The following is an 18,161-nucleotide window of genomic DNA, read 5'->3' as shown; positions in this document are numbered from 1 at the left end:
AAAAAAAAAAAAAAAAAAAAAAAAAAAAAAAAAAAAAAAAAAAAAAAAAAAAAAGATCCAGTGCCTAAAACTACATAACAATAGAATAAAAGTAACGATCCGCGTAAAAGTTGATAAACTCTGGATGAAGACGAAAACAGAAAAGCTGAAGGGCAAGGAATTAAATCGCGATTGAGATGCTAAGCTAAAACGGAACTGAATCAGAAGCGAAAGATGAACAGAAACAGAAATTATTCATGAATCTACCAATCGGTTGATATAAAAAGCAGAAAAAAGGGATGGAAAATGGAATTCAGACACGTTTACCTGTAAGAGATCGGAGAAGAAGGCAAAAAACTTCGGCACCAGTCTTATCTATTCCCTGCACACAGTAGACGAGGATCAAGATATTAGAGACCAAAAAAAGGGATTAAATAGCTTAGTAGAGAACGTGGAGAAGGTGGGAGTTGAAGGCTCCGCATCCAAACGCCAAAACCCAAATTATTGCTCTCATTATTCATTTAATAATGATGTGGGGCACACCCATTGTGGATATGGCTCGATGGGGACGTCCCGTGTTATAAATCACGACTCTCCACAATGGTAATATTGTCCACTTTGAACATAAACTCTCATGGCCTACAGAGCCTCCCCTGAGGCCAATGGAGCTCTAGAACAGCCTCTCCTTAATCGGGGTTTGACTCCTATTTTGGAGTCTTCGAACAAATTACACCCTTTGTTGAGGTTTACGAAGTCCTAGAACAGCCTCCCCTTAATCGGGGTTCGACTCCTATTTTGGAGTCTTCGAACAAATTACACCCTTTGTTGAGGCCTATGAAGTCCTAGAACAGCCTCCCCTTAATCGGGGTTCGACTCCTATTTTGGAGTCTTCGAACAAATTACACCCTTTGTTGAGGCCTATGAAGTCCTAGAACAGCCTCCCCTTAATCGGGGTTCGACTCCTATTTTGGAGTCTTCGAACAAATTACGAAGTCCTAGAACAGCCTCCCCTTAATCGGGGTTCGACTCCTATTTTGGAGTCTTCGAACAAATTACACCCTTTGTTGACAGCCTCCCCTTAATCGGGGTTCGACTCCTATTTTGGAGTCTTCGAACAAATTACACCCTTTGTTGAGGCCTATGAAGTCCTAGAACAGCCTCCCCTTAATCGGGGTTCGACTCCTATTTTGGAGTATTCGAACAAAGTACACTCTCCACAATGGTATGATATTGTTTACTTTGAGCATAAACTCTCATCGCTTTGCTTGGGTTTTCCCATAAGCTCTCGTACCAATGTAGATGCATTCCTTACTTATAAACCCATGATCATTCCCTAAATTAGCCCACGTGGGACAATTCTCAACAATCCTCCCCTTGAACAAAGTACGCTATAGAGCCTCCCTTCAGGTCTATGGAGCCCTCGAACAGCCACCCCTTAATCGAGGCTCGACTCCTTTTTTGGAGTCTTTGAACAAAGTACACCGTTTGTTCGATACTTTAGTCACCTTTGACTTTGAGGACTTTATTGACATGGCTAAGTTTAGGGCATGACTCTGATACCATGTTAGAAATCACAACTCTGCACAATGGTATGATATTGTCCACTTTGAGCATAAGCTTTGAAGGCTTTGCTTTGGGCTTCCTTAAAATGCCTCGTACCAATGGAGATAGTATTTCTGGCTTATAAACCCAATAAACCTGATCATTCCCAAATTAGCCAATATGGGAAATCCTCAACAATCCTCCCCTCAAACAAAGTATGTTATAGAGCCTCCCCTGAGGCCTATGGAGCCCTCGAACAACCTCCCCTTACTCGAGGTTCAACTCCTCTTTTGGAGTCTTCGAACAAAGTACACCCTTTGTTCGACACTTTGAGGCTCACAATACTTTGTTTGACAGCTAAGTTTAGAGCATGAATCTGATACCATGTTAGAAATCATGACTCTCCACAATGGTATGATATTGTCTACTTTTGAGCATAAGCTCTCATGGATATGCTTTGGACTTTCTCAAAAGGTCTCATACCAATGGATATAGTATTTTTTTGCTTATAAACCCAATAAACCCGATCATTCCCTAAATTAGCCAATGTGGGACAATCCTCAATATTCCGACCTCATTTATCCGATGGTGAAAAAATGTTTCCGACTCCCTCCATTTTCCATCTAAATGGGGAATCCCACAATTCGACAATCCAACCCAACCGAGCCTAGCTAAAAAATAGAAAGTGGGTTGGAGTGAGTTGCGAATTCTATTCGAGTGGTTCGAACCATCAATCTGAAATTTTTGGATTGATTTAAAAGATACTTTCAATCCACCCCAACCTAACCCATGAACACCTCTGGAAAAAATATCATCCTTTATTAATCTAGTTAACAGGTTTATCACACATAAATAGAATAAAATAAAAAATTTAAAGTAAAATAAAACAATAGAAATAATAAAAAGTTGTAAGGCATCTATTAGTGTGATGTCCCACATTGATTGGGGAGGAGAACAAAACACCCTTTATAAGGGTATGGAAACCTTCCCCTTGCAGATGCGTTTTAAAGCCTTGAGAGGAAGCCCAAAAGGGAAAGCTCAAAGAGGACAATATCTACTAGCGGTGGATCTGTGTCGTTACAAATGGTATCAGAGCTAGACATCGGACGATGTGCCAGCCTTCTTGCTGTTTCCCGAAGAGGGTAGACATGAGGTGATGTGCCATTAAGGACGCTGGGGTGGATTTAGAGGGGGTCCCACGTCGATTGGGGAAAGGAACGAGTGCCAGCGAGGACGCTGGGCCCTAAAGGGGGGTGTATTGTGATGTCCCACATTGGTTCGACGCTGGGGTGGATTTAGAGGGGGTCCCACATCGATTGGGGAAAGGAACGAGTGCCAGCGAGGACGCTGCTGGGCCCTAAAGGGGGGTGGATTGTGATGTCCCACATTGGTTGGGGAGGAGAACAAAACACCCTTGATAAGGGTGTGGTTGAGGGGCTGGGCCCCAAAGGGGTTGGATTTGGAGGGGGTCTCACATCGATTGGGGAAAGGAACTAGTGTCAGCGACGACGCTGGCCCGAAGTGTGTGGTTGAGGGAAAGCTCGAAAGGAAAAGCCGAAAGAGGACAACAATAGATTGAGAAAGTGAGGAGTTCAAAACTATTGTTATATACCAATTAGATGAGCCAAATTCATGTCTCACCTGAAATTGTTTTAAGTCAGGATCAAAGTAATGCAGGGGCTGGGCCCCAAAGGGGTTGGATTTGGAGGGGGTCTCACATCGATTGGGGAAAGGAACTAGTGTCAGCGACGACGCTGGCCCGAAGTGTGTGGTTGAGGGAAAGCTCGAAAGGAAAAGCCGAAAGAGGACAACAATAGATTGAGAAAGTGAGGAGTTCAAAACTATTGTTATATACCAATTAGATGAGCCAAATTCATGTCTCACCTGAAATTGTTTTAAGTCAGGATCAAAGTAATGCAGGGGCTGGGCCCCAAAGGGGTTGGATTTGGAGGGGGTCTCACATCGATTGGGGAAAGGAACTAGTGTCAGCGACGACGCTGGCCCGAAGTGTGTGGTTGAGGGAAAGCTCGAAAGGAAAAGCCGAAAGAGGACAACAATAGATTGAGAAAGTGAGGAGTTCAAAACTATTGTTATATACCAATTAGATGAGCCAAATTCATGTCTCACCTGAAATTGTTTTAAGTCAGGATCAAAGTAATGCAGGGGCTGGGCCCCAAAGGGGTTGGATTTGGAGGGGGTCTCACATCGATTGGGGAAAGGAACTAGTGTCAGCGACGACGCTGGCCCGAAGTGTGTGGTTGAGGGAAAGCTCGAAAGGAAAAGCCGAAAGAGGACAACAATAGATTGAGAAAGTGAGGAGTTCAAAACTATTGTTATATACCAATTAGATGAGCCAAATTCATGTCTCACCTGAAATTGTTTTAAGTCAGGATCAAAGTAATGCAGGGGCTGGGCCCCAAAGGGGTTGGATTTGGAGGGGGTCTCACATCGATTGGGGAAAGGAACTAGTGTCAGCGACGACGCTGGCCCGAAGTGTGTGGTTGAGGGAAAGCTCGAAAGGAAAAGCCGAAAGAGGACAACAATAGATTGAGAAAGTGAGGAGTTCAAAACTATTGTTATATACCAATTAGATGAGCCAAATTCATGTCTCACCTGAAATTGTTTTAAGTCAGGATCAAAGTAATGCAGGGGCTGGGCCCCAAAGGGGTTGGATTTGGAGGGGGTCTCACATCGATTGGGGAAAGGAACTAGTGTCAGCGACGACGCTGGCCCGAAGTGTGTGGTTGAGGGAAAGCTCGAAAGGAAAAGCCGAAAGAGGACAACAATAGATTGAGAAAGTGAGGAGTTCAAAACTATTGTTATATACCAATTAGATGAGCCAAATTCATGTCTCACCTGAAATTGTTTTAAGTCAGGATCAAAGTAATGCAGGGGCTGGGCCCCAAAGGGGTTGGATTTGGAGGGGGTCTCACATCGATTGGGGAAAGGAACTAGTGTCAGCGACGACGCTGGCCCGAAGTGTGTGGTTGAGGGAAAGCTCGAAAGGAAAAGCCGAAAGAGGACAACAATAGATTGAGAAAGTGAGGAGTTCAAAACTATTGTTATATACCAATTAGATGAGCCAAATTCATGTCTCACCTGAAATTGTTTTAAGTCAGGATCAAAGTAATGCAGTGACTGGCTTGGTTGGACCTCATGCATTTTGTATGTCACGTGTATTGAGATATTTTCCTGATATGCTTAGTACGTACATGTATACTATGATATTATGTACATCATTATATTATGCGCCCCCTTTTTCTCTGTAGCTTCCGACAATGTGAATGTACGTTAATCAAAGGTCAAGTCAAGGAGTACGTATATGAGCACGTGTGTGAGCTGTGTAGAGAATTACTCCACATCCAATTTTACCCGAACTGAAAAGTAGAGACCAAGGTCATGATGTTCTACAAAAGGATAGGGCCCACCGTGATTGCTTGTGTTTGCATTTTTTTACTATGGTAGTGGGACTATTTATTGAATATTTTTAAATACTCAAGTCACGTTTTTTTTTTTTAACATATTAGACATGTCATGCATGTGGAGACCGTCTCTATTTTAACCCAAAAAATAGGGTCGAAAAAATTTAAGATGATCCCAAAAAAGTTTAGGGAAGATTTAATCAAAGTTTTAAAAATATTTAATATATATATATATATATTCAAATTCAATAATAAATATTTAAAAATAAATAAATAGATGTTTTACGAACCTAACCGTCAATTCCTCATATCAATAAATCACATATTCACCTCTTTCTCATTCTCTCGTATCCCGCTTAGGATTAGTTTCTCCTTTGGCCTTAGATCACGAGAATTTGACATGCCCGTGCTTTCTGCCATCGGAGTCTTTCCTTTCGTAGGATCGTGAACCTTCTCATATGCTCTTTGATCAAAGGACTTTGTTGACCTAGGGTCTCTAATAGACAAGCTAGACATTGGTCTATTTTGCCAACTTCATCTCGTATTTCTCCTCGGAGTGACGCTTTTGTGGTTGAGACTATGGCGGTCGTGGTAAGAGTCATCTTCATTAGAGTTAATGTCTACCAATCTCTTGCTCGTCCTTTCGAAATTGGGTGCACAGGTCTTTAAACATACTTTTACCCTCTTCATAGACGACACCAACTATTGATGGTAAAATTTGAATAAGGTAACACATATGACCTGCACATAGCTTTACTCGTAAATTTATAGATTTAGGGAGAAGATGACGACCTACAAAAGGAGAAGCTCTGCACCTCGTTATGGTGCTTGTCAAACATACTCTGATACGACGAAAGTGGAAGATTACAGTAAGCCAAGAGTCTAAGAGTGTGGATGAACTAACTTGGGCATTCAAATTAGGGTTTGGAAACTGAATCGAGCTAACCCTCAAATCCTCTAGGGCAAGGTATGCATTGTAACTAGGGGTGTACATTTAACCCGACAACCCAGACCAACCCAACTCGAACTATAAGGGTTGGGCTGAGCTGGGTTGGGTTGAGTTGGATTAGCATTTCGGGTAGGGTTGGGTTCATTTTTTTGAACCCGAACTGAATCAGTTCGGTTTCGAGTTCGTGGTCAAAACCTTTAGGTTGACTTGAGTCAAATAAAAATATATAAAATATATTAAGATTTCTTTTGTATTAATGAGTTTGCTTGAGTGGTACTGAGTATGTCTAAAGACATTCATGCCCGAATTCAACGCCCAGTAGATTTTATTGTTTATTTAAATACATGTAACAATGTTGAACTATGTTAATATGTTACCATTTTCTCTCAATTATAGATTGGTTTGTGTTTGTTTGTGAACTCTTAATATATTTTATCTTGTATTCGAATAATTATAGGTTGGGTTACCAATCCAACCAACTCGAACTTTGGGGTTGGGTCAAAAAAATCTCACAACTCAACTCGGACCATGTACACCCCTACATTTAATATGTCTCATTTGAAAAAATGCTAGGCTCATACTCGACCTTGCTCGAGGCCAAGCATGTTGGTTCGGGCCTTTGGCCTAAACCCTTATCTTCCCCAACTCTTTTATAGTTTTTTTTAAATAATTAAAAAAAAAAAAAAATCCGATAACACAACCCAACCCGACCCAACCTTTGTTGTAACCTTTATTAAAGTTGCTCGAGTCACCAAATCAAATCAACCCAAAATTTTAAATTAATCTAGAAGACACGAGGTTTAACATATAAATACTAAATCTCTATTAATAATATTAGAGGATCTTAAAATTAAAATTTAAAATAAAAGACACGAGGTTGGTTTAACGAATAAATATTAAATCATTGGGATAAGGTTGAAAATAAAGAAAAGGAAAATAATAATAAAAAATAAACGAATAAAAAGTTGCCAACCGAGGAGGATTTGGCTATTTGTAAAGGTGACAAGTCGGTTAGCATTCCAATGCTCACAGACGATTGTGATTGGATCTTATATTCTATTTTCCAAAAGTAAGTGAGACAGAGGCGGTGATAATAAAAAAAAACCCACAAGTGTAGGGCCTCATTTGTCTCTTACGATAATGTGGGAGGCGTGGTCGATAAATCCAACGCTCCACATTAGTCTTATATTTTATTTTGCTTAAAATAATTTGCCACAACTGTATATGCTATTCTCTCATCCATGATTATGAGCCCACCACGCACAAAACGTGGTATATATATATATATATATATATATATATATATATATATAGGTGATAGGTGGTACTGTCATGCTTTACAAATCGTGCATAGTGTCACGGTCATGCTTGTCCAAAACATATTATTTGTGGCTACGTGTCGGATGTCCTCGTCATGCTTGTTCAAGACATGTTGTCAATGGTTGCATGCCTGTTTCAAATCTATACTATTCTTGTTGTGTCAATACGCGGGTGTATGACTGTTCAGCAAAATCATATCTACCCCGCGAGGGCTAAAATGTCAAAAAATGTACTATAGATAGATATGACTAGTTGTCAATTCTCTATAACTGGATTATATAGCTATCAAAGTTGTGGTTGTTACTTATTGTTTTTAGCTTATAATATTGATTTCTTTCAAATTGTTTTCAACCCATTTTCTTGCTCATGTTTTCTAAAATATTTATCTCTAAGCGTGACCTGAGATTTGATCTTATGTCAAGGTTGTCTATAAAGTTCGACTTCCATACGGTTGACTTGTTCGTTAAGTTAGAACAAGTGTTGCACAATTGCTAATCCGCTGCCAAAAAATTGCGATTGTGATAAGTGGTATCAGAGCCAAGTCGACTCCTTGAATTGTAATACACAAACATATCTGTTGCAAAACAACTAGACAATTCCCAAGTTGACCGATTAGTCGAGATCGAAGATCAACTACTCTATCTGAGTGAAGTTCCTAATGGAATGAAGCTTTCGGAGTCTCACATGAATGAGATTTCCGCTAAAGCCGACAAGATCGACGAGATGACATGTCGTCTTGGAGACAATATCTATCAGTAAATTAATGGTTAGGGTTGAAGCCCTAGAAGACAAGACCACAACTGCTGGTGTTTTTCAAGTGTGGGGCTAGCTCGATGGGCTCTGCTTGCTTGGATGGAAGAACGCATCGAAGACTTAGACAATGCGCAACAAGCGATCGTTTAGAAGATAAAAAAATTTATAAGGATTTGAGAGCAGCCCTTGGAGTGGTCAGGGCTAAAGTGGCAAAACTGAGTGCCTAAGTGCCGGACTAAACCTAGCCATGAGAACCGTGGGAACCAAATCCTAGTTGGGGGTGTAGTCCAATTCAACAAGATAAAGTCTCGGAGCCCAAGACCCTTCTATCGGTTCATATGTCAAGGCAATAAGAACTTTATATTTGACCTCGAACACTACATTCGAGCCACAAATGTCGTGGAAGAAGAAGCGAATATCACGTCAGCAATAATGCATCAGCTGACAATGCAAAGTTGTGGTGGAGATCCAAGTACATGGACATTCAAGATGATTGATGTACTATGAACACTTGGGAGAGCTTAAAACAAGAACCTTTCTCTTAGTTCTTCCTAGAGAACATCGAAATGACTACAAGAAGAAAGTTAAGGAAGTTGAGACATTTTGGCAATATCTAAGACTACATTATGTAGTTTTTTGGGCTTATGTTAGATATTCGTGATATGTCCGAGAAAACTACATTATGTAGTTTTTTGGGCTTATGTTAGATATTCGTGATATGTCCGAGAAAGACAAGGTCTTTAGTTTGGTTGAAGAGTTGAAGCCGTGGGATAAGACCAAGCTCTATGAACAAAGAGTTCAAGACCTTTCCACGACCTATGCTACAATCGAACAACTGTTGATTTTAGCATGGATCAGCCCAAGATAGAAGGCGGAACCAAGCTTCCGCAAGTGAGGATAATAAAAAATTATCAACCTAATTCCCCACCTTAGTGACAGACTTGAAGGCGGAGGAGGGGAATGCAAGTCCTCCCAATAGAGAGGTAGAACTCCATGACGGAGACCTCATAGCCAAAACAGTCACAGTCAAAACCAAGCCCCCTCGTCTTGCTTCATATGCAAGGGGCCCACCGAGAAACTAAGTGACTACAAAATGTGGCACTCTATGTATTCCAAGAAAAATTTGAATTGAACTTAGAAGCTAGGTATAAAATAACAAAAGATGAAACATTACTAGTCGAAAACGTGGAAAACCCCCTTATAGAGGCCCTAAAGTATTTATCTATTCTTTAGAAGAGGGTGGGTGAGATAGAAGAGCAAGTGGATTGCGATCTTATGTATGTCGAGACCTGGGTCAACCAAAGAGCGGGCAAGAACACTACTGTTGACTTTGGAGGCATCCACAACTTTATGATAGAAACCAAAGTGAAATGCTTAAATATCCTATGACATCGAGATACAAAACGAATGAAATTTGTCAATTTAGCAGTCCTACCTATCTTAGGGGTTGCAAAGGGAACTTCGATCAAGATAGTGAATTCGACGGACAAACTAATTTTGTGATTGTCAAGATGGATGAATTCGACATTTTGTTGAGGATGAATTTCTTGCTTGAACACAAAGTCATTCCTATGCACCTAGCGAAATGCTTAGTCGTAATACGGTTGAACCCAACAATCATTTAAACTAACACCCGTAACGAAAAGTGATGAAGATGATGTCGGCGCTATAGTTGAGAAGAGATCTTACAATGATGAACCCATGCTCGCTGCCATTGCCATGGTTGAAGAGGAGAGCTCAAATGAGCTTACTCCAATAGAAACCTCATGGCCACTACAGGAACATGGCAACACAAAGACAAAAGGTAAGACAAATCACAAGATTGATTTTATAATGGGGTGAGATCACTTGCCAAAAATATGTGTCATATGACTCACCTAAACTAGCTGAATTCTATAAACAACTAACTAAATGACTGGTTGACAGCTCAGTTCATTAAATCTGCAACGACTCTTGTTAATGAATACTCAAATGCTAGGGAGGTTCCCCAAACCAACATATTTATGGAATGGGGCAGACAAACCTTTGAAGTAACTCATGTTCGGTTTGAAAGACCATCCAAACAGATGAAGAGAAGAGCCAGTTGGAAGCGCTAACTACGAAAGTTTTAAAATGTAGAGAGAGTTTTGATCAACTCCGATTTCAAAGCAGTGAGAACCAATGACTGGTGTAGAAATACTATGGACCAGTCGAAGTTATTCACAATGTCGGGAAGACATCATATAAATCTAATTGATTCCATTGATGCAGACTAGCCCTGTTGTCTACGTCAGTAACTTAAAATGTTACTATCCTGACTAGGAAGACACCCAGCACAAGGAGGTGGTACAATATCACGCAACAAAGAAGAATTTTACAACGAAGAAAGTAGGAGAGACTCTGACAGTGAAGATGCAAAGAGTCGACGTACCGACAAGTGATTTTCAATAGTTTCTAATAGATTGGAAGAGACTCCTTATGTTAAGATAAGCTGAAAGCGTGTTGAGAGACCTAAAGTCAACTTCATTCTACATCGTTGAGTTCATGAAGATTCGGTTGACAGAGACGTTCACCAATTGAGTGAAAGAGGATGTCCCTTTCATGCTTGTTCAGGACGTGTTATCCATGGTCGCATGCCTATTTCAAACCCCTTTTTACTTGCTTTCACGTTAGATAAGCTTTTACTATTCTTGTTATGTCGATACTGTATGACCAGTTACCAAAAACATGTCTACACCCGCTAGGGCTAGGACACCCAAAAATGTACTATAGGGAGATCTGACTGGTCGCCAATCATTTCTACCCCGATTATAAGCTATCAAAGTTGTGGTTATTGCTTATTCGCTTTTAGCTTATGACGTTGGTTACTTAAAAATTTTTTTTTAACACATTTGCTTGCTCATGTTTCTAAAATATTTCTCTCAAACATGACCCTTGACTCGTTCTTAGGACAAGGTTGTCCGCAGAGTCTGACTTCCATATGACTAACTTGTTTGCCAGGTCAGAACAAATGCTGCAAAATCATCTTCTCACTACCACAAGAGTGCAATTATGACACACAACGTAACTTACACAAGGTCATGGTCGTTTTCTGTAAATTTATTTGATGAGACTTAATCCTACAAGCTTCTCAACGGGAGTTTTAGAGCCTCCTGAATTGTCACATTGCGTCAACCCCTTGCCAAGAGGTAGAAGATGATGACGTGGTGGGTTCAGCTAAGTCGACCACTCTCTTAGTTTTCTTGAATTACCATTTGTTTTAATTTGATTCGACCCTTTTTTAGGTTAAGTCTCATCAACTAGTTCCATGCTATTAACTCATTGTAGGACCTTTTTTCGTGGTCAATTTCACAATAATATCTCTCAAACTTTATGAATGTGAGAAAAATACGCATTTTAGAACCCATAAAATTCTTAAAGGGTTAGTCTGTGAGTTTACCAATTGATTTATGTTCAATAACGTATGGCTTCGAAGGTAGACGGTAATTCAAGTTGTTCCAAAGGTAACGATAATGCTCAACTCTTACTAGAACACAACGGTGAATTTTCAAACATCCAAGCAATTCTAATGATGTTGTTGTTAGGACAGCACAATAACTCACATACTCAATTTAGATGAACACAAAGAATATGAACACAAAGAATAGGAAAATAAATTACAAAGAAAAATATTGGTTAAAAGTTCATATTGATGAGTTGAAGTATGAACGATAACAAAAATAAAGATGAAGGTAGGAAGTAAATTTTCAAAGCAGAATGTATATATATATATATATATAGTTAAGTTATCGTATATAGTTTTGCTATATAAAGTCATTTACTCTGTATAACTATCTACTATATATATATATAATCATTTACTATACATAGTTGTTAACATTTACTATATATGCCCTTCCGCGTATATAATCTTTTATGTATAACCATTAAATAACATATAAATAAAGTATAAATAAAAGTTGTTACGGTATCCATATTATAAACATTGAAGGAGGAAATACTTCATTTAAACTTTCATATAAAACATAACCTGAAAATAATACGACTTCACAAAGCATAACACTTCAGCTTAAAACATTGTCATGGACTTGCGTGTTTGAAAGCACTTTTAAAAATGACATAATAAAAGACTAAATAAAATAAATAAATGTTTAAATAAAAAACATCCTATTCTAGCCTAAGTCTAAGAAAATAACATGACTACCCGTGTATATGCGATGGTCTCGAGTTGTGATACCATTGTCAGTCGTACAAGAATGCCTTGCCTTAACCTGAAATAGAGGTAGTATGTGGCTTGAGTATTTTAAGAAATACTCAGTAAGTGACTTCACTATTGGGGTTAAATGAAAGAACATGTGATTGCAATGATGGGACCTATCATATCGGTCTATTTTTCCTACGACACTATTCTAATGGGCAACTTGGATGTGTACCATATACTCTACACACAGTCCATACGTGCGGGTATGGGCTCACCAGACAGTTTGCACACTACGGGCCCCTTTTCTTGTCAGACGAGCCTTCTCTGGTAGCTCTCCTTCTGCCGGCACCCATTAGAATTAGTAACCGTCACGACAGCGCTATGTAAAACATAACGATCGTACCCCTGCCTAATGAATGTACGCGTCCGTACCATCGTGATGGAATAGGGGTATCCCTCCAATGCATGAGCACACATTATGCATGAGGTCCCTACATTTTTTCGTTTTCATTATCATTTAATACAATCCCGCTAGCATTTTGTACAGATCATATTGTTTTTCATATTGTTTCAAATATCGATCATCATTCATATCATATTGTTTCTCATTCTTCAGTTCTCACATCATACATAATTCTAACGGGGTTATACTTCATGCTATATATCGTGATTTTATGTTATTCATATCATGCTGTATACACACAATTTAAGAGATATATTATAAAGTTCTATGCTTTTAACATAACATTTCATCATGTACATATCATACCATAACATATTGCATCACAATGTATCATATCATAAACATTGTCAATTTATCGCATATCCCGTTCCATAACATATTTCATATCATAAGACAACATATATATATCCGCCATTCACATGTCGTATCATAATCATATCATGTCGTAAACACTTTATGGTCATATTGTTCCCTAACTTATCATAACCTTAACATTCTTATACTTATCACAGTCATATCGTTACATGAACATACACTAACACTATCGTTCTACAGTCTATCATAAACCTATCCCTTTCTACCCATAACCTAACCGTATTCTTTTTATCAATCTCTCATATCTATAGCACTTCAGTATGTAACCTAACCTTGACGTTTCATAAACGTATCTTACTCCTATCGTTACATTTCGTTTTGTGCATCCTTCTCGTGTCCTACTTCAAACATATCATTGAACAAATCGTACCGTAAGTATTATCATACAATTCACATATCATAACAAATACATAACATATCATAAGCATATCGATCAACAAACAATTCACACATATCAATATATATGACACGTACATAACCACAGGGCACGTGTCAACATCAAATATAACCATGCCGATAGTAAGGCGAGTTACTTAATTAGCTTAGGCTGATGTCACAAAGCTATCCTTAATGAAAGTTCGATTCCGCTCATTAAAATTCAAGTCAACCTATGTGAGCCCATAACATCAGTTTCGAGTTTGAACTTCTACAAAATTATTTCTCTAATTTACATTAGTTCATGGCTAAAAGTCTTCGAATGTTATATATCTTATTTTTTTTATAATTATTTTTAATTGTTTATTTCTTTATTTTTATTTTTATTTTTTTGGGCTATTACACAAAACATGCTCCATAACATAACAATTCCACCATTTTGAAGACTCCATAACCTAATCATCTCACCATCAATATATTGATTGTACCAAAACAATTAAGGTTTTGTACAACCTCAATTTACCAACATCAACACATTTGGTCAACATATATGTTGTATTTTTTGCACCTTCTATCTTCTCCAAACACATATTACCTTCTTTCAATAACCTGCGAGTAAAATGGTATCGTCTTCTGATGTGTTTGTTTTTTAACGATAGACCTGATTCTTTACCAACAGTATGATCTCTATCTATTTGTATAAAGAATATTCTCGCGCTACAAATAGATCTATCTTGAAAAATTCTCATCACAAGAATCGGTTTCTTTGCACCCAAATCTTTTATCTCAAATACTGAAGACATGTTTGCTTTCAGGTGGTTTATATACATCATACTGGATCTTGAAATATATATATCATCCACATATAAGAGCCGAAACACATAAGAATAAGTGTATTTATTGAAGTCACAACATTGATAGTTGTCACTCGTGTTGAATTAGTTTATTGAAGTCAATTGCTATTACATCAGACTTCACGTCATTTTTGTAATATAAATTAGTTTATTAGCACGTGCAATGTACTAAAATATTAAAATTAGAAAATTGATTTTTAGAAATTTAATACCCATTTGAAATTGATGAAAAATGGCGGATGTTTTCAGCCAATATGGGATCCAACAGAGAATGTCACAGCTAATCATGTTGATTTGAACAAGCTTATAAAATAAATTATTTTGAATGGATGGTTATGGATTCAAAATAAAGATATTCGTCGAGACTGCGCAATAATTTAAAACGAACCCAAGTAACGTTAAATTAAAACCTAATGAAATGTTTAAATTTCAAAGCTGATTAAAAAAAAAAGAAAGTTAATTTTGTTTTATACCATATTTGAGTTTGATTTATGTACTGAAAAATGATGGGAGATTTTCGATAAATGAGGCCAATTATATCTATTATCCGTACTCTCTTTTCCGAAAAAATGATCATACTATCTTATCTTCTTTTTTAAGAATAACTTGAATGTTAGAAAGGATAAGAAAGACCATATCAAAACTAATACACAACATATCAACGTACCTAAAACATCGATTTATTATAATATCATAACTGAGTCTTCCAATTTATGGATATATCGATTCTTTATATTCATTTAGACAGCCATGTATAGCAAATATCATACTGCTTGGCTTTATAGTTGAACATACAGATACCTTGTTCTCCAACAATCCACAAACACAGAGTATTGTTGCATTTCTCTCTATCTCTATTATCCTTGTAGATATCAAAGTAATGTGAGAAGCCAGACCATTGGAAGGTACAGTAAAACAGTGTTGAGCCCCAAAAGTTTGGTCTAAAACTGAAAGCATAACCGCCCAAAAATGGCATCTGATGGATTCCCAAGTCATCATCGCCAGATTTACAGTGAACAGCGAGCTGATCGTGACTTTTTAAAACATTTGTTATGTTTACTGAAATCCGAGGATTTTGGAAGATTGATCCGTCGATGGTAGTAAATAGGGTAACGAAAAACAATGACATAAGGAGAGACATTAAAAGTGCTGAAAAGGAATTCATTTTGTAAATATGAGAATATTTGTGTTTGGTTTGTTTCACTTTTATACTTGCAAAATTGGACCCAATTGTTAACCGCTCCCATCAATATGATCGTTAGAAATATATTGGTTGTTGACTATAACGCATATTATAGAGTTTAATGTTATGGACCTTTAACTTTAAAGTTGATAAACAAGGATGACGTTTTCTTTATATTTTGTATTCTTGTCATAAATGAGGGCAATTATAGACCCCTTTGGTAACGGTTCAACATAACCCGTTATTTTATTAATTAAAAAATATATGTTTGAAATTATATGGAAATTCTTTTTATTTGAGGGTTGTACCTGTGCTTCACCTATTCTAATTTTCATAGTTTCTCATGGCCTAGCCCAACCGAACTTTTATCTAGTCATCATATCTCATCACTTGATTCCTCAAATCATATTTATCCATCAAAATTCGGTACAAGATCCTAAGATCAATTGGTTTTCCATTTGATATTGAATACAGATCGACTCGCTTTTCACCTTAGATCAGGGCTAGATCGTGGCTTTTTGTTAATTCTTTGAGACTTTAGCGCTTCAACTCAATCAATGAAATGGCGGATTCTTCATCGTGCTTAGGTTTCGCTCGATTCGCAAAGTGGTCCGGCTCGTAATTCACTTCTGACTCCGTGTTCGATAGCCTGACCGTAGTGATCTATAACATACATCTACGTATCATGAATATATGAGGTCAAGTCTTTTTTTATAACATTTTCCATGCAACACTAAGTGTTCAATTATTTGATACTCAAGCATCATAAACAAAACATTAAACGAAACGACCCCTAAGAGATTTTTCTAATCCAAAACGAAATCACTTGATAACGTTTGAAAACAATTCCTGTTTATTGTTTTTTCTAATCCAAAATTATTTAAAATTTCTCCGAAGAATATCAAGTTTCTTGTGTTTTAATTTTTTTTCTTAAAAAATAATAAACCTTTAAATTATTATTTTACCATTTACGATAGATTAAGAAATGTCTTGATATAAACCCAACGTTTCTATTACCCTTCCCTTATATAAACTCAACCTTTTATATTAATTTCTTTCAAAGTTGGAAAAATTAAATAAATGGGACTGAACCCGATAATCTACACGCCCTCTAATAATCGCCATGTTCTAATTCAAAATAATTTTGTTGTTTCTCATATATATATCCGATTGTGCAAATCTTTCTACCACATTGTGGTATTTGTTACAATCGTACATTTTTAACCATACACCGTCATGATTTTGACACAATCATGAAAAAACGTTCTTACTTGACTTTGCAGCTTCGTTAGACCTTAGGCAAAGTTCTTCTTCACTAATAGAACATAACTTATGCAGAGACTCAACTTTGTTCAATTATACATGTAGCCTGTACGTGTATATTCTCACTCGATATCAACTTTAACCGACTTGCTTCTACTCGAGTCCAAATCCCAAGGCTCAACCTTACCTTTACTCTAGGCCGAAATTCTTAGAATGCAATTTTGCATCTCATTGAGTTGTTTTGATTAGCAACCACGACAAAAATAAGTTAACAATTCTTAATATCATAATTTATATCCATAGTGTTCATAGTTCACGTGTACTAATGAAGCTTAAAAAAAAAAAAAAATACTCATACAAATAGCATATGGAAAAACATTAATTTATTTCAATATCAAAATCGAGCCTTCTAATTTATGGATATATGGACTTTTTACCTCACCACTTATAGCAAATATCATTATTGTTGGTTTTATAGTTGAACATACAAACATTTTGCTCACTCACATGCCACGAACATAGAGTATTTTCGCAATTCTTTCTATCTCTCTTATCTATGTAGATATTGAAGTAATGAAACTAGCCCGGCCATTGAAAGGAACAATAAAACAATGTTCTGCCCCATACGTTTGGACGAAAACTGAAATCATAGCTGGCCCAATGTGTCAGCTTGTGGACTTCCAAGTCATCATCGCCAGATTTGCAGTGAATCGTGAGTTGATTTTTAGCTTCGAGAGCATTTGTTATCTTGACGATAATCTCTGGATTTTGGAAGATTGATCCTTCAATGGCAGGGAATTGTTTAGCAAAGAACAATGAGATTAAGAGCGAGAGTGCAAGTGTTGAAAAGAAACTCATTCTGTTAAAATGAGAGAAAAATGGAGATGGGTTTGAACATGTTTGTGCTTGGTTTATTTCAGTTTTATACTTGCAAAATTAGTTGGGAGGAGTAACCACATGTTACAGAGCTTATCAATTGTAATTAGTATTTTTGTTATTTAAAAAAAAAAAAAAACTCATTAGAGCCATGGCTAACCATTTGTCATTAAAGGTGTACTCAAGAGTGTAATGTTATGGATCTTAAACTTTAAACGTTTCAATATTTTATATTATTATCATAAATGAGGGCAATTATGGACCCCTTTGGTAACGGTTCTCATTTATTGTTTTTTTTTAATTGAAAAATACATGTTTAAAATTCATTATGGTTATTGTTCCTTTTGGTAACGGTTCTCATTTATGGTTCATGTCATCTAATCTAATTTTCATAGTTTCTGATGGCTTAGCCCAATCGGACTCTGCAGAACACCAAAGAGAGCTCTTGAATGGTTTACAAGCACAAGAGCAGAGAAGGTCTATGAGGCAAGAAAGAGGTGATTGAAGGTGCCTTACTTGTTAAGCATCAAGACAACAGCAGGTATAAAAACAACAAAAATTTCAAAAATCAATTGACGTATGGAGATTCATTTGCCAATTATTAGGAGACAAAAGGAGGAGGTTTCA

At 37.3% G+C, this 18,161-nt stretch overlaps 1 protein-coding gene across 1 annotated transcript in view; it reads right to left on the bottom strand.

Moving 5' to 3' along the window:
- LOC111462105 (pyrrolidone-carboxylate peptidase 1) overlaps nucleotides 1-416 on the bottom strand; it is a 3,205-nt gene extending 2,789 nt beyond the window's left edge. Inside the window, exon 1 of the mRNA XM_023105793.1 lies at nucleotides 307-416. The gene's annotated coding sequence lies outside the window, so the exon portion shown is untranslated. The remainder of the gene's footprint in view (nucleotides 1-306) is intronic.
- Nucleotides 417-18,161: the final 17,745 nt, after the last annotated feature.

Source organism: Cucurbita moschata, unplaced genomic scaffold (genome assembly GCF_002738365.1).
Source record: "Cucurbita moschata cultivar Rifu unplaced genomic scaffold, Cmos_1.0 Cmo_Scf00026, whole genome shotgun sequence".
Taxonomy (NCBI): domain Eukaryota; kingdom Viridiplantae; phylum Streptophyta; class Magnoliopsida; order Cucurbitales; family Cucurbitaceae; genus Cucurbita; species Cucurbita moschata.
The sequence above is the reverse complement of the archived record's forward strand: the minus strand, read 5'-3'. Positions and strand labels throughout refer to the sequence as shown.